Source organism: Choloepus didactylus, chromosome 3, assembly GCF_015220235.1.
Source record: "Choloepus didactylus isolate mChoDid1 chromosome 3, mChoDid1.pri, whole genome shotgun sequence".
NCBI classification, from domain to species: Eukaryota; Metazoa; Chordata; class Mammalia; order Pilosa; family Megalonychidae; genus Choloepus; species Choloepus didactylus.
The window spans coordinates 149409887-149435097 of NC_051309.1; the positions used below are offsets into that span (position 1 = coordinate 149409887).

Sequence of the window (25211 nt, forward strand, 5' to 3'; positions counted from 1 at the left end):
GAATTTCTTCTAGAATTATCCCTAGTGACACTTAGAAGATGGAGTGGAATAGACAAATTTGAGAATAGTGATTGGGAACTGAGAATGAGAGTCAAAGTTTTATATTGGAAGTGAAACAACTATGAGATTGGCTGCAATAGTAAATAAAATATTTAAATGTGAGCATGAAACAATATAATGTACTAGAAAGTGATGTTGAAATGGAGCTAATCTTGTTTGACACTTTAAGGCAAATAGCAATTAGAGTAAGTACTAAGCATTATGCCAATGTTTTTTGCTTTGATAACACCAGGTGACAAATTTCAAAAAGATTATCCCTATTATTAGGATAGTGTTATTTTCAGGTAATAGAGGAAGAAAATACTAATTTTAATCAATCATTACTACACAGACACATTAACTGTGAAATCCATTCAACATGATCATTTCAAATAAAATGTTCTTTAGTATTAAATCAACTGCTTCTTTTGTAAAATATAGTTAATATCATGCAGTAGTGATATGAGGATATCAGACACAAATTTATACAAATTCAAATCTTTTTCTTATGTGAACTCAATAGTCAACTTGAAGTCCTTGCTCAAAGCTTTAATTACCTACTCAGTGAGTGGTTGCTGCACACCTGGTTTCCTGTTCTTGTGGTTTTCCAGTAATCAATAGCTATGCAGCTTTGTATGAAGCTGTGCTTTAAAGAATCCTTAAGCATTTTTCCAATCTAGTTACCTGGAGTTATCCACCTCAGTTTGCTGTATGATAGTGTTCTGTTTCCTTGAGTATCTTTTTGGGAATTGGGAAGCGGAACAGAGTGCATAGTATTATCAGGTGTTAAAAGTGAAAATAGGACAGGAGGCAAAGATGGAACCGTTGCTACTAAAGCAGGCAATGAGTACAATCTCCCAAACTTTTTACCTTTTTTTGCTTCTAATTGACCATCAGGTTTCAGTCCAAGTTGATGTATAAATGTTTTGAGTAGTCCTCAACTGCTTTTTCTAACAAAGGGGTGTTTGGTGAAGAAGTGAAGCTTACCGTGGTGTCATAACGTGGGTTTCTTTACATTTTTCCATTAGCTCAGAAATTAAATTTAGACCTTCCCTGGTAAAAAGAGTAATCCATTGGGACAAACAACTGAATGGTTTAAAAAAATGAATGTTAAAAGAGCAACTCACCAACTGACAACAACAATAAAAAACACAGAAAATTAATTAACTCTCCCCAGTCACGCCTCTATTTACATGATAAGGAAATAAAATTGACATTGTTTATGTACACAGATTCTTTTTTATTCCTGTCTTAGATGGATGTAGTAAATCCAATGACTTGAGTTTACCGTCATGTCATACTACTATACAAATAGATGCTAAACATTTACTTACACATTTTTGGTTATATGTACCTCCAAAAAGTCTCTAAAGTAATTGGAACTAATTTGGCATAAACCAAGAATTCAAGGTAATTGACTTCTCATCCACATAGCATGAGCTCTGAAAAGGAAATATAATGAGATTTTTTTAAGAAGACACAGCAGGCAGCAGGAAGAGAATAACTATTAGGGAAAAATGATCACATCAATAAATATTACAAATAAAAATGCAGACTATAGCCAAAGTTTTCCAAAAATATACCATCTGTAAGTGCTGATTTCAGACTATTCTATAGGCCAGAGTTTTTCTAGGTATTTAACTGACAATGTACAAATAATCATTATGATACTTAAATAATTCCAGTGCTTAAAAAGAGAATTTCCAATACATCTAAAAAGTAATCATAATGCAAATAACAACATGCTTTAAAATATCTACAAATACAAATCTCTAGATTAATCCAAATACTTATATTAATTTTGAATTCTTAAATGAAATATTAGCATGTTCAAGTGTATTTTGAATCTCATTTTCATTTCAAAGATGAAAAAAAAAAAGAACTTAATTAAAAATCTCGTGGTGCTATCCACTAGGTAAATAGATTAAAGGATAAAGTTCACGTTTTCACGTCAACAGTTTTAAAAAAAATTAGTGGTTATTTTTCCCTCTCTATTTGTCTCTCTCTTATACAAAAACATATTTAAATAAAAATACTTACTGTACTTGAAGATAATTAATTTGGGAAATTTAGGGGACAAAGTAATATTTTTATTATTTGTTACCTTATGAGAAAAATATGCTGGCTTAAGCTCTTGAAACCATTTTCTTTCTTTTTGTTCTTTACTTCAATATTCTGTTTAGAATACTTCAGATATTGAGTGTACATCTTTTTTTCTATATTTCCAACCCAAGTTTGTAGTTGGGTACTAAGTATATAAGGAAAGCAAATATGTCCATATTACAATTCTAAGATAGCTGAAATTGTTTTACAGGAGATTTGATTTAGAAAGGGCAGATGCCTAATTCTTCACTCAAAGTCTACAAGAACTCAGATAACCTTCCTAGTAATTTCCTGTTCTGTTTTTATTTTTGAACTCACTATCTCTCTAAATTCTTCTGAACTGTATCCATTTTCGAGGCTTCAACTATTAATTCCAACAAATCTAGTTTGTCTCCACAATGGCTAAGGGTATAGAATGAACCTTTTTCTGAAAACAGCATAGCATGCTTTTCCCAATTTCTAGCCAGTTGCACCTGCCACCTAGTCTCTTGGGGTTGTTATTAATGCCTACTACAACTGTGCCATATAATTCCAAATTTCCCTTCTTCCTCAGTGTATCAGCATCTAACAAAGAAAAAAGGAAACTTTTACCATAGAGAATAGATATTTCTGAAAGACAACATGTGAGTTTACTGAATAATTTGTTCCTAAACAGAATGAGAAACTATATTATATGTTAGTAGACATGTTAGCTAAATCAGCCTATCCAGGAATGTTCTTAAGAAAATGAACAAATTAAAATAAAATATTCTTCAAATAAAATAACTTCCATATAATTCATTAAAGGGAAATATGGCCCTGTTCGTAGTGTCAAAATTAAATTGCTTATGTGGTGTGACCTGAGACATGCTCAAAAGTCTATCAATTATCTAAATATGCACACGCCCACATCTTGAAAAATGATTTTCTCCTGAATATTCTCATATAACACTTGTTCTATTGATTATGTTATGCAATGAGAAGGTGTTAATATGTTAAATGTCTTGCTCCGGTTATGGATTGAATTGATTCAACAATGTATTGAAGTGCTAACCCCCAGTACCTCATAATATGGCCATGTTTGGAAGTAGGGATTTTGAGATATTTATGGTTTGATTCATGTGTCAACTTGGCTGAATTATAGTGTCCAGTTGTTTGGTGAAGCAAATGCTACCCCAATTGTTACTGTGGGGGTATTTTGTAGATGGATTTGCGTCTATAATTAGTAGATTGCATCCATGCCTGATTGCATCTACAATCAATAAAGGAGATTGCCCACAACAATATGCGAAATCTCCTCATTCAATCAATTGGAGGCCTTAGAAGCCAGAACTGAAGATTTCAGAACCAGAAAGAAGAATATGTGCTTTAAGGTCAGTCTGCCAATTTTCCCTGGAGAATTTGAACAAAATTTCAGCATCAACTTTATTGGAGGTTGAAGCTTACAACCTTCCCTACAATTTCACTTGCCAGACTTCAGAAACATGTTTATTGGAGTTTCCACCTTGAAGCCTGTCCTTTGGAATTTTCACTAGCTAGCCCCCATGATCACAATAGCCAATTCCTTATATATATATATAATATATAATATAATTATTACATATATATATAATTTATTAATATAATCCTGTCAGTTCTGTTTCTTTGGAGAACCCTTACTAATATACAAACATAATAATTTAACTTAAGATGAGGCAACACTGGGGGAAGGTGGGTCCTTAATCAGATATGACTGTGTCCTTATAAGAAGAGTGGAAAAGACACAAAACAGAGATCCAGAGGGAGAAGACCATTTAAAGACAGAGGAAGACTGAAGTTACACAGCTACAAGCCATAGGACACCTGGATTCCTGACCACCACCAGAAGCTTGGAAGAGGTAAGCAGTGATTCTTCTCTAGAACCATTTGAGAGAGCATGGCCCTGCTGGTGACCTGATTTCTGACTCTAGCCTCTAGATATATGAAAGAGTAAATTTATTTCATTTTGAGCTACCAAGGTTGTGTAATTTGTTACAGCAATCCTAGGAAGCTAATACACTCCCTTTCAAACCTTGTCCATTTACCTCCATTATCACCACCCTAGACTTCAGCTGGGCTACAGTATTAAACATTTCTCAAACATATTTTAAAATGCATGCTTTTCTATTTGTGCACAAGGATTGGCAACTTCTAGCATGCATTTATCCATTTTAAACAAATATTTATTGAGTCCCTACTATATGCAAAGATCTTTATTTGCACAAAGGTAAATAAGGCAGTGCCTGCCCCCATGGGGCTTGTCCTTTTCATATCTGTTCAAAATTCTCTGGCCATCTGTTTCAGCTTTCTAGCTTCTATAACAAATCTATAAAGTAGGTTGGCTTCACAACAGGAATTTACTGGCTCACAGTTTTGAGGCTAGGAGAAGTCCAAGTTCAAGGCATCAGCATGACAATGCTTTCTCTCTGAAGACTGTGGTACTCTGGGACTAGTTGTGGGCCATCCTTGATCCTCAGCTTTTCCATCACTTGGAAACACACATGGCAGCCTCTCCTTTCTCTTCCATGTCCCATTGATCTTCAACTTCTGGCTGCTCTCATGGCTTCTCCTATGTGTCTAATTTCCTTTGCTTATACAGACTTGTGTCATATTGGATTAAGGCCCACCTTCATTCAGTTTGGGTACACCTTAACTAATATCTTCAAAGTCCTGCTAACAAATGGGTTCACATCCACAGAACTGGGGATTGCGACCTGAACATGCCTTTTGTGGGGGACATGATTCAATCCCTAATACTGTTCTTTAAGGCCAGTCACTGGATGTAGTGGATTTAATAATGTTATCCGCTATCCCCAAATAAGTCCAAGTTCTAAGCCCTGGTAACTGTGAATTTGAATTTACTTGGAAATAGGATTTTTGTGATATAATTAAGGATCTCCTGATGAGATCACCCTAAATTTAGGGTAGGCTCTAAATACAATGACTATTGTTCTTATAAGAGAAAAGAGCAGGAGAGAGTTATTTGACACAGACACAGGGAGAAGAACAAGTGAAGAAGGAGGCAAAGATTGGTGTTAGGTAGCTACAAGCCAAAGAAAGCCAAGGATCACTAGCACTCACCAGAGGCTGAGAGAATTGGAACAGACTCTTCCTCAAAGCTTCCAGAATGACCTTGTCCTTTCTAAGTTGATTTTAGACATCTGCCTCCAGATGTGAGGGAACAAATTTCTGTTATTTTAAGTCACAAGTTTGTGGTAATTTGTTATAGCATCCCTGGAAAACTAATATATAAATACATATATATATATATATATATATATATATATATATATATATTTTTTTTTTTTTTTACATATTCCAATATACTGACATTGCACAACATTTTAAGGTTTGGAATTACTGGTAGTTTAGTGTGATATGGTTATTTTAGACATTCCTTGGCAGAATCTTTTTTTTTTCAGTTCTTTTTTTTTGTCTTTTCTCTAATGGCTCACTCATCCCATGTCTATTCCTGACACAATCATTTCAGGTTCAATTTTTAACTTTACTATGAGCCCTGTACTTCCATTGATATCCCACTCTAGTCCCCATGGTTATGCAAGTCAACTCCTATAATCTCCTAATATTTACATCTATATCTACATAAATCTAGCTATGTATTTCCTATAGTTCTTTTTCTCTGGAGAACCCTGACTAATAAAGGTTTTGGTACTAGGAGTGGCTCTTGAGAAACAGAATCTTAAAGATATTTCTGACATTTTTGGAATTGGCTCTTTAATTTGATTAAATGAAAAACCCCTTATGACTCTATTTATAATGACCAAGAGGGCACCTATAGTCCATAGAATGAATTGAGATGCATAAAATATCACTATTGGATTGCTTGTAAGGGGCAGCATGTATTTGATAATTTGTTTTGTGAAGTTAAAAAGTAGAATGCTGTTGGCTGGTTGTTCCTAAATATGCTGGAGACAGTTGTGTTCTGGTTTGCTAATGCTGCTGTTATGCAAAATATCAGATATGAATTGCCTTTTATAAAGGGGTTTTATTTGGTTACACAGCTACAGTCTTAAAGCCATAAAGTGTCCAAGGTAACACATCAGCAATAGGGTACCTTCACTGGAAGATGGACAGTGGCATCTGGAAAACCTCTATTAGCTTGAAAGGTATGTGGCTGGAGTCAGCTCTAGAGTTCTGGTTTCAAAATGGCTTTCTCCCAGGTCATTTCTCTCTAGGCATCTGGGAGTGTTCTCTTAGTTTCTCCCAGGCACACTCTGGACTAGCAAAAGTCTACTTTCAGTGGTCACCTCCAAAATATGTCTTCCAGCTGCAGCTCCTCAAAAAAGTCACTCTCAGTTGCTCTGAGTTCCTTCTGTTTGTCAACTCTTTTATATGGCTCCAGTGATTTAATTCAGACCCACCCTGAATGGGTGGGGTAACACCTCTATGGAAATTATCCAATCAAAGGTCTTTCCCACAGTTGATTGAGTCACATCTCCATGGAAACACTCAATCAATAGGTTCCACCAAATCTTCACTAATATATCTACCCACAAAAGATTGCATCAAAGAACATGGCATTTTGGGGGACATAATACATCCAAACTGGCACATGTTGTAAACGACAGGGATGAGTTCAAGTCTTCAAATTCTCAGCTTAAGTGCAGTATGAAAGTTTCTATGTGTGCACTGAAAGAAACTCTTGTATCTTGTAGCTGCAGTGTTGCGATTTCTGAAAACCAAACCCAGAGTCTAGTATGAGTGACAGAATTAAAGCATAAATTGAATTCTCAACATTGCAGGGTGTCTGCTGTTAAAGTGAGGGCATTGATTGGGAAAGACTGGGATCCTGAAAACAAGATGGGGAAATATGAGCAGATTATGATGGTGGTGGCAACAATGAAACCATAGATTCTACTGAGTCTTACTTGCCAATATTATTTGCTTATTGGCTGAGTCTCTTTTGCCATAGCCACACTACATCAATTCTGCCCTGAAGAATCAGCCACCCATCCAACATCCATTCTACCCTGAGGAAACAGCCCTCCTACCTCCTTCTGAAGAAATCAACCAACTTTCTGGGTAATTGGCCTGCAAGACATTGCTAATTCCTTCCATGACCTACCCCTCTCCTTTCTTCCATGCCAATATTTAGGCTAAAGTCCCAACAGGCTCAGAAATGTATGGTACAGGGTGTAACCCATGAGGAGGCATCCTACACTGCAAAAAAAGAAAAAAAAGATGCATCATTTTTCCAATTCATAGAGACAGAAATCAGGAGAATATGCATGGGAATGGATTTTTATTAAATCAATTTTTATATTAAGGGTGTGGGATAATGGTGGAAGGAATGTAAATTTGGATCAGGCTGAATTTATTGATATGACAACTAAGCTGAGATTCTGATTTAAATGCTACAGCTCTAGCAGTTAGAAAGGGCTCTAACAGTTTGTTCAATTCTGTTTCTCTGGAGATCCCTAATACTAATGCCTAGAAGAAAATATAGTGAAGCATCTTCAGGACCTGTATTAAGCAACAGATATTTAGACTACATAAAAGCATCAGCAATAAGAGAGAGAGAAAAAAAAAAGGGGGAGCCTTCCAATTTTAAAACTTTTTTGCATAAGTGGACTTCACATGAAATTAGAGAAACAACTTATGGGATAAGAAAATATATCATGAAACCACATATCCTTAAATGTTTATATCCAGAATATACTTTCAAAACCCAACAACTCAACAACAAAAAGATAAACAAACATTAAAAAATGGAAAAAAAAGATTTGAATAGACATTTCTACAAAGAAGATACACAAAAATGGCCAATAAGCATGTTTAAAAGATGCTCAACATCATTAGCCATTAGGGAAATGCAAATAAATTAAAACCATGAGACACCATTTCACACCCACTAGAAGGGCTACTATTTAATAAATCAAAAATCACAAGGGTTGGAAAGGATGCAGAAATACAGGAACACTTGATCATTTTTGGTGGGAATGTAAAATGCTGCAGTTACTGCGGAAAACAGTTTGACAATTCCTCAGAAGGGTAACTATAGAATTACCATACCACCTGGCAATCCCACTTCTAGGTAAATACCCAAAAGAATTGAAAGCAGGGAATCAAACAGATATTTGCACAATGTTGTTCACAGTGTATTCACAATTGCCAAAAGATGGAAACAATCTAATGTCTATTAACTGATGAGTAGATAAATAAAATGTGTTATGTACATAAATGGAATATGATTCAGCCATAAAAAAGAGTAAATTTCTTGAATATGTGACAGCATGGATGAACGTTGAAGACATCATGTTGAATGAAATAAGCCAGACACAAAAGGACACATATTGTATTATCTCTCCAATATGAAATAATTAGAGAAAGCAAATTCATAGAGTCAGAAACTAGAATACAGAGTAACAGGGGCTGGGGTAGGGGTAGGAATGGAGAGTTAATGCTTAATTGGTACAGTTTCTGCTTCGCGTGATAGAAAAGCTTTGATAATTTATGGTTGTGATGGTAATTAATTACATTGTGAATGTAATTAACACCACTGGATCATATATTTGAATGTGGTTATGTGGAGATATTTTAGGTAGTATATATGTTAAGAGGATTAAAAAATTTACAAAAAACAACATAGGACTGTACAAAACAAGGACTGAATGCTAATGTAAACTATGGACTATAGTTAATAGTATAATTGTAATAAAATGTTTAATCAATTGTAACACAGGTACCACAGTAATGTAAAATGTTATTAATATTCCTTAAATATTAAAAAAAATCATTTTGGAAAAATGGGAGGAAACAAAAAAACATTATATGTTACATTGGGGTGGAGGAATTGCTGGAGCTGATGTCTGTGATGTTTAGGTTCATGTGTCAACTTCCCAGGTGATGGTGTCCAGGTATCTGGTCAAGCAAACACTGGCCTAACCATTACTGCAAGGACATTTGTGGCTGGTTAATAAACCAAAAGGCTGGTTTATTAAATCATCAGTCAATTGGCTGCAGTTCTGACTGATTACATCAACAAAGAGCTTGTCTTCCGCAATGAGAGAATCCAATCAGCTGGATTAATCCAATCAGTTGAAGACTTTTAAGCGAGAAAGTTAGAGGACCTTCACTTCTTAGGCTAACCAGCGAAGCATATTCCGAGTTTATCAAAGTTGCCGGTTGGTTTCCTGAGGAACATCTTCATTGGAGTGCCAGTTTGCTGCCTGCCCTATAGAATTTGGATTCGTGCATACCCACAGTTGTGTGAGACACTTCTATAAAATCTTATATTTATAGATATCTCTTGTTGATTCTGTTTCCCTAGAGAACCCTAACTAATATAGAGTCCTAGAGAGTGTGGGCTGGAAAAAGTATGGTGGTTACTGGGAAGTGGAATATTTGAAATAAAGATTTTACAGGAGTTGTAGTTATTGTTTAAGACCAGACATGTAATATAAACATGGGAATACGTGGGTCATAGGTGTAGAAATGAATGTTAGAAGACCAAGAGACTAATAAACTGATTTTTAGGCACAAAATCTACTGTTTTTGTCACTAGAATATTGAAATAACCAAAAATAACAACAGGAGTAGTGTTGGAGCCAGACAATAAAACTCCCAAGTGTCCATAATTTGCTACAAAAGTATGTGTTGGCAGAATCTTAGGACAAGAGAATTAATGTTGGTTGTTTTATTGGGAATGAAAGTGAAAATAACTTAGAAGTCAAAATAGGAAGTAAGACAGTACACCTACAATACAGTCTGCACAGGAGAGCTCTGTCCAGGAAGGACTGTCATTTCAGCTTAAGCAAGCAGCAAATGACTGTTCTTGGAAGTGACTGATTGATGTTATTAGAGGTTTATTGATGAGAAACAATGAGGTCCTGAAGTCATTCTTACAGGTTTTGTTTGTTGACTTCTTTGTTTTAAGAATTGGAGAGGAATGAGAGATGTGATCACATAGATGATCACAAAGATATTACTTAGAGTTGTAGGTATGTTAAAGCCAGACTGTGATGGGAGTTCTCAGTTGCTTGTGCCATCAGACAAACAGAAATAAAAGCCATGATGAGATTGGCCTTAATGGTCCCAAGGCAAATGTTATTGGCAAGCTGTGAATGTTACGGGGAGTGAGAATTGGGAACGCTGTCAGGAGTTTTTAATTCCTGTTAAGGGAAGGAAGAAAGAGAACGAACAAAATTAAATCAGAACATGCATCCGCAAAGAAAACTGAAATAATTTAGAGGGGAGAACATGTAAATTTTAAATAAGTACAATAAATATCCTCAGAAAGTTTTAAAAGTTTCTTTCATCTATATGAAGATAAAATTGGGTGCTATAAGAAGCAAATAACCCACAAGCCAAAAGAGTGCTTTTAGCTACTAAAGATGATTGTCATAATTTAAGAAAAGAAAATAATTGAAAGTGTAGAAGATGATATTAAAGGAAACTACAAAAATGGAGACCAAAAGGAAAAGAGTAAAAAACCAACAAAAAGTTAAGCAAAATAGAAAATTATCTGAAAATTAAAATTAAAAGAAAAATATGTTTTAAAAAAAGACATAAGGAAGTTCACATGGCAGGGAAGAATTATGGGGTCCGTATCCAGGGAAAGTGGCCAATAGATGTGAGCCTTACTTGGGAGTCAATTCTAAAACAGGGTAAAAAGCGATTCTGCTGAAGATCTGAGAAGTTAAGCTTCTGAGAGACTTAGGTTACAAGGATTAGGATGTGGTATACAGGGACTGTGCACAAAAAGAGAATAAAGGAGGGGAGGGAACTAATTAAAGACACCAGGAAACTTTAAAAGAGCACCCTACAGTAAAAGATGAGTAGGAAATAGATCAATCCTTGCAGTGACTAGAAAATAACTTTATATCATTTTAACCCTGAAAATGGAATGAGATCATGTAGGATTCCTAGTGTCCTATCGACCTGATGGAAACAAATATAAATATTGCTTGATTAAAGATATCATTTTCACATTATTTCATTATTATGCAGAAATAATTTCATATTACTTCTGCATTCTTTGCATCTACATTGTCCAGCATTTAATCAAAAATCAGTGAAAGAATGGTGTGTCTGAAAAGCAAAAGAAACAATGGAAATATGCAATCGTTGGGGATTCATATAATAGAGTTATTTGCCACAGATCTGTAATAATTCAAAAGACCAGGTTGAGAATTTTGACAGAGAAATGGATACTATTTTTAACAAGAGCCAAAGGGAATTTTTAGACATGAAAATTAAAAAAAAAAGAAATTAAGGACACAATAGAGGTCTTAGATGAGTTTAACAGCTTATTATATTCAGGTAAAATAAGAGAGTTTGTAAACTGGAAGAAAATATCCAAAATGAAAAGCACTGGGATGCAAAATAAGGAAAAAGAGGAAAGAGAGATGGATGATATTGTGAGATCATAAACACATTTAATTTGACTCCTAGAAAGAGAAGAGTGAGTTAGGGAAATATTTGCTAAATATTTTTAAATCTGGTAAAGAAGCTCAGTTAATACTAAACAGATCACTCAGCATATCAGATAAAACAGTTGAAGATAACAACAGAGTAAATCCTAAAATCAGCAAGAAAAAGAAAATCATATAATTGTGAAAAGAACAGTAGGATTGAGAGCTGATTGACTTCAAAATTATAAAAAGCAAAAGACAGTGGGATTATGTCTTCAAAATGTTAAAAGAAAAAAGCTGGCAATCTAGAGTTCTATAACCAGAGGAAATAAATTTCAAGAATGGAGGTGAAATAAAATCATTTACAGAAAACAAAAAAACTGAGAAAGATATGTCATCAACAGACTGAAAATAAGTAAAAACTAAGGATTTTTCTTTAGCCAAAAATTAATCAACCAGCTTGGAAGTTTAGAGAATTGGGGGTAATGAAAGGAAATACGTTGGTAAATCTATAGAGCTCTATAATAGTGTATAATGGTATATAAAAATATATGTAATTAACATACTAAAAAAATATTGATTGTGAAGGAAGTTAACTCTTTTAAAGATCAGCGATTTGTCAGGGAAGAATTGTAGGATCAATTTATGTTAGCAGTTAAATATTAAATAGATGAAGAATCAATTTGTGATTTACGGGATAATCATTGAATAGTAAATATGTGTACAAAAAAACAAGCTATTATCATTAATAGGCAAAAATGAGTAAAAATTTCAAACATTCTGAAATAAAGTAAAATAAAAAGAAAAGCAGAATAGTAGAACAAAAATCAAGCAAATAAGATGATATAATGAAATCCCTAATTACATCACAAAATAATTTATTTAATGCTTTATATAGAAGACAAATCTCAGGTTAAAAAAATAAACTGTAAAAATGATATTATAAAGGACATTTCTAAAATATGAGGATACAGTAAGTTTGAAAGTAAAATGATAGAAATATAGAGGTTTTTCCACACTGAGCTGCTGACAACTTCATACGGCTTTTCTCGCGGGGAATTGGCTGTTGGCGGCGTTGAAGCTAGCTCCTGTGCAGGAGCGGTGTTGGCAGTGGACATAGTGAAGGAGTTTGGCGCAATGTCTCACACCATCATGCTTCTACAGCCTACCAAGGGACCGGAAGACAGAGCTTAGGCTGACTATGAGTCTGTGAATGAGTGCATGGGAGGTATTTGTAAAATGTATGAAGAACATCTGAAGAGAATGAATCCCAAAGATCCCTCTATCACATATGATATCACAGTCAGTTGTTTGATTTTACTGATGATCGCGGAGACCTCAGCTGCCTTGTTTACCGAGCTGATGCCCAGACATACCAATCTTACAACAAAGACTGGATTACAGAGAAGATCTACGTGCTTCTTTGTCGGCAGGCCCAACAGGCTGGGAAATAGTTGAGTTGGACGCTTTAGGGGATGGGAGTGGACTTGGAACACAGGTGTGTACAGCGTGCTGTAGTGGAAGTTTTGTACTCCAGTAACCCTGTTTCCATTTTGTTGCACCCTAGCCAGGACTGAATATGTTGGACAAAGTGTGAAGCTCTTGTTCAATCTGAAACCCCTGTTGCCCCATCTTTTCCTTTTTTTTTTTACTTAAACATTTTTATGATTTAGATGAAAGTTGTTCTTTGTCAGTTAATGTTGGTTCCAGTCCTGCAAGCTGTTTGTATCTCCTTTACAACATTCACTGAACTAACCTTTCTGTGAGATTGGGTAGTGGTGGTGACAAAGTTTAGTTATGTCCTCAAGATAAAGTGTTAGTAGGAAATAAATGAATGCTCTTTATCTAAAAAATAGTAAAAATAAATAAAATAAAAAATAAAAATATATATACCATACAATTTATGAAAATGGAAAGCTGCTAGAGCTGTGTTAAAAATATAAAAATTAAATTCTAAGGCCAAAACAATTTTTTATAATGATAAAATTCAAATTACTCAGAACATACAATAATTCTAAATATATACACGCATAATAGTATGATAACAGAGTATCTAAAGCAAAAATTAATTGTAGTAAAAAAAGAAAAAGCAAAAACGGTCATTATTGGGAGAATTTATTTTAAAATGCACTTCACTCATTAACTGATAGGACAAGCTAACAAAAATCAGAAGGATTAGAAAGTTTGACCAGTACAAAGAACAAATTTGATCCCAAACATTTACTGAAAAGATCTTCCTTTCCACACAATTCTATTGCCCACATTTATGACAAGTCAAATGTGTCAATACACATAACAATTCCAAGTTGATTATTGACTTAAATGTGAAAGAAAGATAATGCTCCTAAAAATTAATGTAGAATGTTTTCATGATATTAAGGAAGAGAGAAATATTTTTCTTCAACATACAAAGAGCATTAATTTTGGAAAGAAAATTTGATAAATTAGACTAGATTAAATGTAATGATTCCTGTTCATCTAAAAACATAAATGTGTGAAAAGGCAAGCCATAGCATGGAAGAAAATATTTTTAACTCCTATAACTAGCAAAGGGCTTAAGCCATAATAAAGAAGCCTGAAAAAAAGAGAAGATAAAAGTATTCAACACAATTTTTCTAAAAAGTGCAAGTGACTTGAACAGACATTTCACAAATAATGTATCCAAATGACCAATTAAATAGAAAATTGCTTAATTTCATTAATAAGCAGGGAAATGTAAATTAAGATTAAAATCAAAATAGGATATTACTACACAAGAATGATTAAAGCAAAATTACAATTTCAAATGTTGAAAAGATATACACAGGAATTCTAATGCACTACTGGAAGGAATACATATTTCTATAAACACACTGGAAATAGTGTTTGGCATTCTCTACTAATTATTTGGCAATATATATAATATATATATAATATATAAAGTATCATTACCATGATACAGCAGTTCAACTCCTATGTCGTATACACAATTAAAATGCATGGACATTGGCATCAGAAAAAATGAAGATCTCTCTTCTCCAAAACTCATAGAAAGAAATAATCCACAAATTAAGTGCAGCCTTTCACAGATTATGGTCCAGCATTATTGTCTCCCTTTACTTCTTTGATCTAGACTTTTCCCTATGGTTTAATGATGCAAATAACGTAGTATCAGAAAATAATCTCAAATCTCAAAAAAGAAAAAGAAAACAAACATCTTTTGACTATAATTTTCTTTTTCTCATTTAACTTCCAATTTACCTGGGAATTTAAATTACTCTGATTTATTTTATGACTTCTCTGCATCCAACAAAACTTGGTTAGAGAACATTGCTCTTCTGATCCAGGTCTTATTACATGTAGAAGTGACAGGGGAAACACAGATCTGCCTGAGGGATTTTGCATGTGGTTATTATAGTTCCCAGCCTTTCCACTCTTTGTTCAGGCTCTCCTGGGCATAGGACATGACAGCTCTGGGTTGTGGCTTTCGCAGTGCTATTTTTCATGTTGCTTATATGGAATTTGAAAATAAGAGAGATACCGGTAGTTAATGTGTCTCCCAGCCTCCCCACACCAGTTGTTGCCCAGCTTAAAGGCACTAGTTAATTATGAGTTCTAGCAAGCTCTTCCGGTTTATTAAGTCTTAGGTATGACAAGGTCTTCTGGTATGTGATATAGCTGATTAAAAAGTCAGGTGGGAAATGCTGGATCTTAAATATCATTTGTCCTCTAAAGCATTTTGTTAGTATAAAATAAATGTCATAAATGTTGCTGATATTAAAACTAATACCACAAGTTATGGAGATGTAAAATTGCATTGGAGGAAACAGTCTAAATGGTGTGCATACTACAAGAGAACTGATAAGATATAACCTAAAAAAGTTCAGTGGCACTTTACATAGAGAAATTTCCTATCAACGAAATACCCTATATAAAGTTGAGGAGGGCTGTCAAAATGAGTGCTATGTATATATATGAAGAAGTCAATATTTTTCTAATCATAAAATGTTTCATATGATGAATTGACTACAGTATGGCAGTGGAAAGTAACTAGAAGTGGAATGAGAATAACTTAGTCTGATTCCAAGTTATTAGCTGCATGACCTTAGGCATTTACACACTCTGAAATTCACTTATCCTATCTGTAAAATGGAGGTGAGCATAGTAACAGCAACCCCACAGTGTCTTGCTACTATCCCAGGAGATAAAAGTTCTTTGTAAATTTGCTAAGAAAATATTATCTAATTTAATTTAATTTAATTACCCAGAGGTCATATTCTAATGTGCCTGACGTCTACATGCTTTTTCATTCCCATTTAGACTTTGGAAACGTTACTCTCTAATCACAAGGTTATTATTAAAAATTGTTTGTAATTCAAAGGAGGCAAATGTTAATCAGACAAATTAAAAATGCCACAAATTAGAAACAGCAACACTTTCCTTCTGGGGCAAATATGCATGGCATATGGGAATTTAGTGTTAGGTAGATGATTGCAGTAATAATGATAGATAATTAAATTCATGTATTCAAGTGGCCTCATTTTATCTGACTGTGCATGTTTTTGTGTTCAAGAATATATGAAATGAGCATTTTAAGATAATATTATTTCCTGTTTGCAATTTACAAACATGAAAATCATATTATTAGACACAAAGTATATTTCCTGAAATAAAATAAATATACAATATAAGCTCCAGGCATATCCCATAATATTATATAGATTCAGATATATAAAGAAGTTAAATATATCATTTCTTTCCTACTATAAAACCAAATTATATATATAATCTCTTATTAAGTATCCTTGTAAGGAAATACGTTGATTTAAAAATACATTCTAAATGGCATTACTCCATGTATTTTATTTAAATAAATTATGACATGTATGCCATTTTTAATAGAAATTACTTAAAACTGAATTCTTCATTGGAGCTGTTAGAGAAAAGGCCATTTTCTAAAAGCTTTTTTTGCCACTGATAATGTATTTACAATACATATTGGTCCACAGTGAGGTAAATTTATTAACATTGTTTAGAGTGATCTTTAAAGTCTCCCAACTGTTAAGTTTGCTGTATAAATATTTATGTAATGGTTTGCTTAAGACTGTATAATTCATTTCAAAAGATGTGTGAATATGCTACTCTCTTCTGCAAAGACATTAAAGTTGTCCTTACCGCAAGTCAATTAACAAATTTCACATTTTTAATTTTTAGTGTTTCTGAAAGATTTAATAAAAAGAATAAATTATAAAATTTTAGCCAAATGAATACAAGTGAGTGCTGTTTTTATGCTCTGTACAGTTTGTAAATGTTACATTTTATCAAACTGCAGGATAAAAGAAGGCACAATCTACCAGCAGCATCTACTAAAGGAACAATTTAATTTGTTTTTAAATAGAGAACTGGAGGAAAAATAAGAATCTGTCAGTTAGTATCACCTGAAAAGTTCTCTTTACAGGGAAAGCACAATTTTAAGCACATGTATTCTTAAATTTGGTGAAAAGAATATATATAAGCTCCATTAAACAGTCCCTTAAAAAAAAAAAGTGACAAATTGTTACAATGAAAGTGGCAAAAGTTTGCATTAATTCCTTAAACCTCATTTTTTATGAGATATATAATGATATAAAATGCATTTTTAAATAATCATTAATATAAATAGATGCATATATGTGAATGTTTAAAATTATTTTCTTATGAAAATGACCTGAGGGGAATCATATAACTACAAAAATATTGTAATAATACTAGTTATAAGAGTGAATTCTGGAGCCAGGTTGTCTGAGTTTACCTTGCAGCTCAGCCATTGGCTATATAAGCTGGTCAAGTCTCCTAATCTCTCTGGCTCATTTTTCTCAGGTTAAAATCACAGTAGTATCTACCTCTTGGAATGCCTGTGAGAAATAAAGTCATAGGTTTTAAGCCAGTGCACGTAATAAATGCTGTATAAGTTTAGCTGTTGTTATTCACCATAACTTCATTAGAAGTTAAATTATCAGCCACGCATCTAGATTTTTTTTCAATTTCCATGGAGAAGGAAACAAGGAGATTTAGAAATATCTCCTAAAGGAAATATCTCAGAAAGAAAAGGAAAGAAATAACTGCATCCTTCTCCAATCTCTTCCAGAAAAATTTAGTTCTGCAAAGGGCTTTCTGGGTAAGGCATTCTATCATCATTGCCCAGGACAAAGGGATGGCTCTAAAGGAATGGTGGTATATGTGGTTTTAATGGTGGTGATAGTTAAGCCTAGTTTAAAGTCCTGTCACATTAGCACTGGCCCTGGCTGGGTTCTGGAAGACGAACTCTGAGCCCTTGCAATATTATGCCTGTTAGGAATGTTTTGTATGCCAGGCCTTGAGCCATGAGGTACCAGTCTGATCAGATGGTTTAATGCTAGCAATGTGATTTTTGATGAATGCTTTGGGGAGCTGGAATCGAAGTAACTGATATCTGGTGCACAGGTGCCACACCTCACCCACAAGAACTCCAGCCCCCCAACACCAAGGCTCAGGTGAGCTTCCCTGTTTGACAACACATTGCATGTTTTGTAACATCATTACTGGGCGAATTAAATATGCCTGTATGACTCCACTGAGAAAGGACACCAGGAAGCTTGTGCCTTTTTTCTGCTGTATTTGCTCCATGTGCCCTTTCCCCTTGCAAATTTTAATCTGTATTGTTTTGCTGTAATAAACCACAACCATGAGTAAACAGCTTTTCTGAGTCCTGTGAATCCTTCTAATGAATCATCGAACCTGAGCATGGTATTAAGATCTTCTGACCTTGTTCTCCATCAGTATTTCATCTAATTACTTTTGCCTGAACTATTTATTTCATTAGACATGCAAAGTAATGATTTTCAAATTATTTCACTTTCTTTCATATTTATTAGCTGGTATTCTTCTGAAAAATGGTTTTATTTTCATTTTATTCATTAATATTATTTAGTTAACCTGAAACTAAGATTCTTAGAGAAAGTCAGGATTATTTGTTAATTCTGTCACCTTAACAAAAATGTTTCAATGTAAATAATAGGCAGAATTTTCAAACCAAGGAGTTACCTAGTGTAGTAATGGGTGGACTGTTATGGCTTTATTTTGTGGTTTGTTTTGTTATTTTCTCTTATTTTTTTTTGAGTGCCAGTATAAAAACTCCTGAGATTTTTATATATTTCACATATTTCATGTAACTATCATCATTTTTCTGCACAAATTATCTCATTTTAGGCCAATATGATCCCTTTTATTCCTTTATTGCCTCTGTTTCATTTTGAAATAACACATTTAGTCCTCATCCTGACTCTCCCTCCCGAAACAGGTCACTGGAAAAATTATATATGTTTTTCTGTACTGTGCCCTTTTCACATATCTGTGGATCACAGAGACTAAATCATATCAGTGTATAAAAATCAGATTCATTCTTTCTCCTGATTGCAGTGCATCCCATTGTATTGCATACCTGGTTACTCATTCAGCTTCCTATCAATAGACAATAAGCTGTTTTCAACATTTGCTATTAATAAGAATGCCATAATGAGAACATGTCATTTCATATTTTGGCCAATTTACCCTGATGATGGATTCCTACAAGTGGGATCAATGAGTTAATTCACTGTGAAATTTTGCTGATGTTGTCAAATATCCCTCCATTTGCTTATCTTCACCAGCAATGTATGAGAGTACCTCTTTCTCCACTGCTTCCTTAACACAATATTTTTGTCATTCTTTGGGAATTTTGCCAATCTGATACATGGGAAATGCTAATTTTCTTTTTCTTTTTATGCGTGAAGGTGAGGAACTTTTCATATAGTTAAGGACTTGATATTTAAGGTTCTTCTCTGAGCCCCTTGTTTATACAGTTTGTCCATTATTGTACAAGTGGCAGATTATTATTTTATATAGCAATAGAAACTTCTTGACACATAATTTGTAAATATTATTTCCCAGTTTGTTGTTTGGGTTTTGTCTTTGCTTATGGTGTTTCCTCCCCTCCAATTTTCTCCCTTAACAGATTTCACCTCAAGTTTTTCTAGTTCATGTATAGTTTTAATTTTTGTATGTAGTTTCTGATCAACTTGGAATTTATACTGGTGTGGGCAGAAGGGATGGATCCAATTTATCTTTTATCAAATAGATATATCATTTGTAATATATAGCAATGTAATTTAAGGTATTTTCTTTAAAGACATGTCTACAGTTTGGTGATTTATTTCCAGAATTTATCACGGTAATGTGTTTTCCATTTTTGTTTCTTTAAAGTAAAATGAGAAAAATTAAATATAGACAGTAGAGAAGCAATTTTTTTGTGGAAATCTCTTAGATATTAGCATTTTTTAAAATTTTACACTCTCCAAAACCTAGAGAACAAATTTTAGTGACTCACTTTTATCTGATCTGTACAAATAACATATTTTTCACAGAAATAACATTTTGCTGTATTCTTTTCTATTCTATTCTATTCTATTCTATTCTATTCTTTTCTATTCTATTCATTGCTACTGCTCCCAACATACCATTCAGTGGGATTAAGCACATACACAATGTTGCAGTGTCTTACCACCTTCCATTTCTAAAGCTTTCCAATCAACCCAAATAGAAATTCTATATTCATTATGCATTAACTCTCCACTCCCTCTGCCCTCTGTCCCTGACAACCTGCACTCTAACTTCTGTCTCTACAAGCTTGCAAATTCTCTGATATTTTCTTCATAGTTATATGGAGCTTAAATTCAACATCCTAAATTGATAACAATCCCATTTGCTTTGATACAAATTTAACAGTAATAGTATATCAAACTATATTTCTATACTCCCATCTTTATGGAGTTCTTATCACAAATACAAGCTTATGAGTTCAGAAACACTGAATTATCATTACGTTTATGTATTTGTCTTTTAGATATATGAAGGTAAAATCGGAGTTACAAACAAAACATACGATAGTACTCACATATTTATCCATGTCCTTACCCTCACCAGAGATCTTTATTTCTCCTTGTGGCTTCAAACTATTGTCTATTGTCCTTTCCTTTCAACCTGCAGACTTCTCTTTAGCGTCTCTTCTAAGACTGGTCTGGTGATGATGAACTCATTCAGCTTTTGTTTATCTGGGAATGTCTTAATCTCATCCTCATTTATGAAAGACAGTTTTGCTGGATATACAATTTTTGGTTGGCAAAATTTATTTCAGCACTTTAAATAAATCATCCCACTGCCTTCTTGCCTCCAGGTTTCCAATGAGAAATTGGCACCTAAACTTATTGAGGCTCCCTTGTAAGTGACATGTTGCTTCTCTCTTGTGACTTTCAGAATACTCCCTGTGTCTTTGGCAGTCAACAGTTTGATTATAACATGGAATGGTGTATATCTATTTGAGTTTGTACTGTTTAGAGTTCATTGAGCATAGTGGATTGGTATATTCATCTCTTTCATTAAACTTGGGAAACTTTCAACCATTATTTTTTGAATAGTCTCTCTGCTCCTTTCTTTCTTCTCATTCTTGGACTCCCATAATGCACTTATTGGTACACTTGATGGTGTCTGACAGGTTCTTCAACTTCTATTCACTTTTCTTCATTCTTTTGCTTTCTTCTACTCAAACTGGATAATGTAATTCATCATATCTTCAAGTTCAATGAGTGTTTCTTCTGTCAGGTCCAATCTGCTGTTGAATTTTTATTTTCTTACTGTGGTCTTCTGCTCTGAGTCATTTTCATAATTTCTGTCTCTCTATTGATATGCTCTTTGTGCTTATCTATCATTTTCTAAATTTTCATTAATTCTTTGCCCATTTTTAGGATCATTTTTTAAAAAGTTGTTGTTTGGTATATCCCAGGTCTGGTACTCCTCATCAATGGTTTCCAATATGTTAATTTTCTCCTTTGCCAGGGTTGTTTTCCTATAATAAATAGGGAAATATTCCTATTTCATTCTATAATCTTTTGTTGGAGCTTAGAAATGTAGATATATTGCTGGAATTTAGAATCTGAGCTGTCTGTTCCTTAAATTTGTATGCAGCTAGTGTTATGACATAGTTTTCCTTTAATGCTAGAATCTAACAAAAAAAAAAAAAAAAAAAAAAAAAAAAGAAGAAGAAGAAGAAGAGGAAGAGGAAGAAAAATAAAACATCTTTCCAAGTCTCTGCAGATTCACTTGTGAAGGTGCTCTCCTTCAGGGCTTATCAATAAAATGAATTTACAGGATAGCTACAGGCCAAAGCACAAGAGCCTCCCTGATCCTTTCTTTGCATGCTTCTCATCTTGTACATGTTCGTGTGGCCCTAGGAAATATCTGGTTTTCCTTGGGTAAAAATGTCTTCCTTAGGAATCAGTTTCCTCACAGGTCACAGGCATTGCACTGAATGCCCCACTGCCAGAAATCCCTTGCCCTGGTTAGCCGTGACATGACTTCTGTCCATCAGTATTCTATAGAAGAACTCTGTGAGCTGCTCTTTACAGGAAAGTCAAGTTCTGAGACAGTGAGCCTATGACAACTATCCTGGTTCAGTCTGTCAGGCTGCCACCAGTCACATTTTGGAGACATACATGCTTCCTGCATGTGCGTGGGGGTTACTTTGTTCCCTCTGGTACTGGGACATGGGACCCACGCCAGGAGTATGGACCAAGCTGGTGAGGATATGCCAGAGGAGTCAGCCATAGTGCCAGGAGAACCTACTGCTTCTAAGTAACTTTTCTCTTGATCCAGGAATCACCCTGTATCTGCAAGACTTTAACTATTTTCTGGAACTTTGAGAAAGATATGGCCTAGTTCTTGCTGCTTGTTCAAAGCTTCTGTGGGGAGGTGGAGCCCTGAAATTTCCAACTCTTCCATCTTGATTGGGGTGGGTACAGTCTCCAGAACAATATTTTTGAAGCCATTTTAGAATACCTTTAAAATAATACTTGCAATAAAAACAGAAAAAAAAATTAAGTTACAAGCACTGAGAAAGATTTTCTATATGTTTATATTTATGTAGTATATAACTCTCTACAGGCATTAGAACTCATATAGGCTTCATTCCTAAAATAATTTGAACTTTTTAAAAGTCAATGCTGAGTTATTTTTCCTATGTAATTAATTTTTAATCTTTTTTCTTCATGTTGTTAGATTTACTATTCAAATACATCACTATTTCAATCTATTTCAGGCCACACTTAATATGGCCACATCTCATTGATTTGCTCTCATCTCAATTTATTGCCAAATAAGGACACTCTTTTATGCCTTGGCCCACCCCCCATCCCCATATTCTACCCCTGAAAAGTCAACATCAACAGTTGTTTCAACCATGTACTTGTTCAGGCTACAGCTTCCTTCTGATAAAAATGGTCTCCAACTACTCTACCCATTCTTTGAAGGCCCAACCTAAAACTTACTTTCTTGCCCAAGGTGCAAGAAAACACTAATCACTTTCTCTCTGACCTTAGATTATTTGCTGTTGTATCAGAAACTTGTCTCTACTCTCTCATATTTATAAATTATGAATTTAAGTGATAATTTCCCAACAAAGTGATCATACTAGTTTAAATTTAAAGTGCATGAAGATTTATGAAACCCTTATGTTCTTAGTTTTGGCTTTATAATAACCAAGTTTGCAGAACTAAATTCAAAATATATGGACTGATATGAGAATTTGTGTTTTATTAGTATAAAGGGGGAAAGGATTTGAAATGGACCTGTTATAAATATATATGGGATGTATGATCAATGTAACAATTGTCTGCTTTAAAAAAGAATATATAATATTTGTTTTATATATAGTTTTAATAATGTAGGTAGTATATTCTTTGGTTCACTTATTTTATTCTTAAAGTGTACCAATGTTTGAATAGCATTCAAATTTATTTAGTGTACAACAGGATTTTGATATTTACCAATTTTTGATTTGTTTAATGATAATTAAGGTTTTATAAAAAAGCATTGAAACCATCATGAAATGAAGATTGATATTTTTTGAGACTTTTCCCCATAGTTGTAAATATGAGCAAAGGAATGCAAACAGAGCTTTTTAACAATTTTTAAAATTAACATTCTAATTTCCTTTAACTTTGGGCTAGGTATGAACATATTTGCCACAGTGCCTAAATCATATCCCTGGTAGTAAACTGCATAACCATTGACAACTTACACAAGATTTAAGATTCTTCAATAACCTAGAAAAGTATTTTAAGTAAGATAATTAAATGTTATGCATAAAATTTATACATATTCATAAGGTCCAGGAAAGAATATAGCAATATGTGTGAGCAAGACTGGGTGGTATAATGGTTTTGCATTTCACAGTGTTTAAAATAGTCCTTGGAAATTTCATATACCCATGGAAAGAATTCTGATCCATCTAGGACCCTGAGATCATCAAAGTCATTGAGAGACAACTTCTTATCTGTTTATATTCTGAGCCCTGATGGATGTCATGCTGTTTCCAAAGATCCTTAATTTGCATTTATGCAGCACAGAACAACACCCAGAGGTTAAAGATCATAGTATTTGGGTTCACTGTGAGCTCCATAGTCTCTTTATTATGTTATTGAAAGTAACATCAAATGAAAATGCATTTCAAGGAAAGCAACATAAAGGTGGGATCTGTGTCTTCCAGAGGAACATCAGTCTCACCAACCACCCAAATCCTGTGTTGTATTTTATTAAGAAGGGTTATGAAATGAATATACTTGTGAACTTCATATTGCATTCTATCTCTCTCCATCTCTACTGGCCTTCCCTCTAAATAACAGCTTCAAGGCCAGCTGCTAAATCCTATGGAAAGGGGACAGGGAGGTGGCAAGAGAAGAGAGGAAATAAAGTTCAGGACTAGGGCAAGCCCAGCTGAAGGGCAGATTTATCTGGAAGGATTTTGCTCAATAGATGATCATGTTTGGTTTGACTTGCTGCTCTGGAATAATTACAAAATGCTCATTAAAATTTCCATAATGTGCTTAATTATTAGAGAAAATAAATGCCTACATAACTAATTAAGAATATTAAATGTAACTATTACCTTATGGGGATTTATTCCACTGCACCACAAACTGCAAAATAATTTATGTGAGGTGATAACATATAAAAGCTAATAAATTCAATTGAACCATAAAATATTAATGCACAATAAAAATAAAATGACATATATGAAAGGAATGATTTATACAGAAAAATCCTGCCAAACTACACTTGTGAAGAAGGAAGGTAGCAGACAAGTCTGAGTACTTAGTACATTCCAGGTATAGTTCTTTGTATTTTATTTACTTTATCTGATTACTATAATGACCTTGTTAAGAGATTGTTATTTTTTCTCTTTTGTACAGCTGAGAAACACTAAGTTGTGGAGCCAGAATTCTAAACTTCATGTGTTCTAGTTTGCTAATGCTGCTGGAATGCAAAACACCAGAGATGAACTGGCTTTTATAAAAGGAGGTTTATTTGGTTACACAGTTACAGTCTTAAGGCCATAAAGTGTCCAAGGTAATGCAGCAGCAATCGGGTACCTTCACTGGAGGATGGCCAATGGCATCCAGAAAACCTCTGTTAGCTGGGAAGGCACATGGCTGGTGTCTGCTCCCAAGTTCTGGTTTCAAAATGGCTTTCTCTAAGAACATTCCTCTCTAGGCTGCAGTTCCTCAAAAATGTCACTCTCAGTTGCTCCTGGGACGTTTGTTCTCTCTTAGCTTCTCTGGAGCAAGAGTCTGCTTTCAACAGCCATCTTCAAACTGTCTCTCAGCTGCAGCT

General features: G+C 34.1%; 2 pseudogenes; one reads left to right on the forward strand and one right to left on the reverse strand.

Annotated features, from left to right (window-relative positions):
• Positions 1-12631, reverse strand: part of LOC119530480 — a 65807-nt pseudogene extending 53176 nt beyond the window's left edge.
• Positions 12632-12650: 19 nt separating this feature from the next.
• LOC119528843 lies at positions 12651-12967 on the forward strand (annotated as a pseudogene).
• The last annotated feature ends 12244 nt before the right edge of the window (positions 12968-25211 follow it).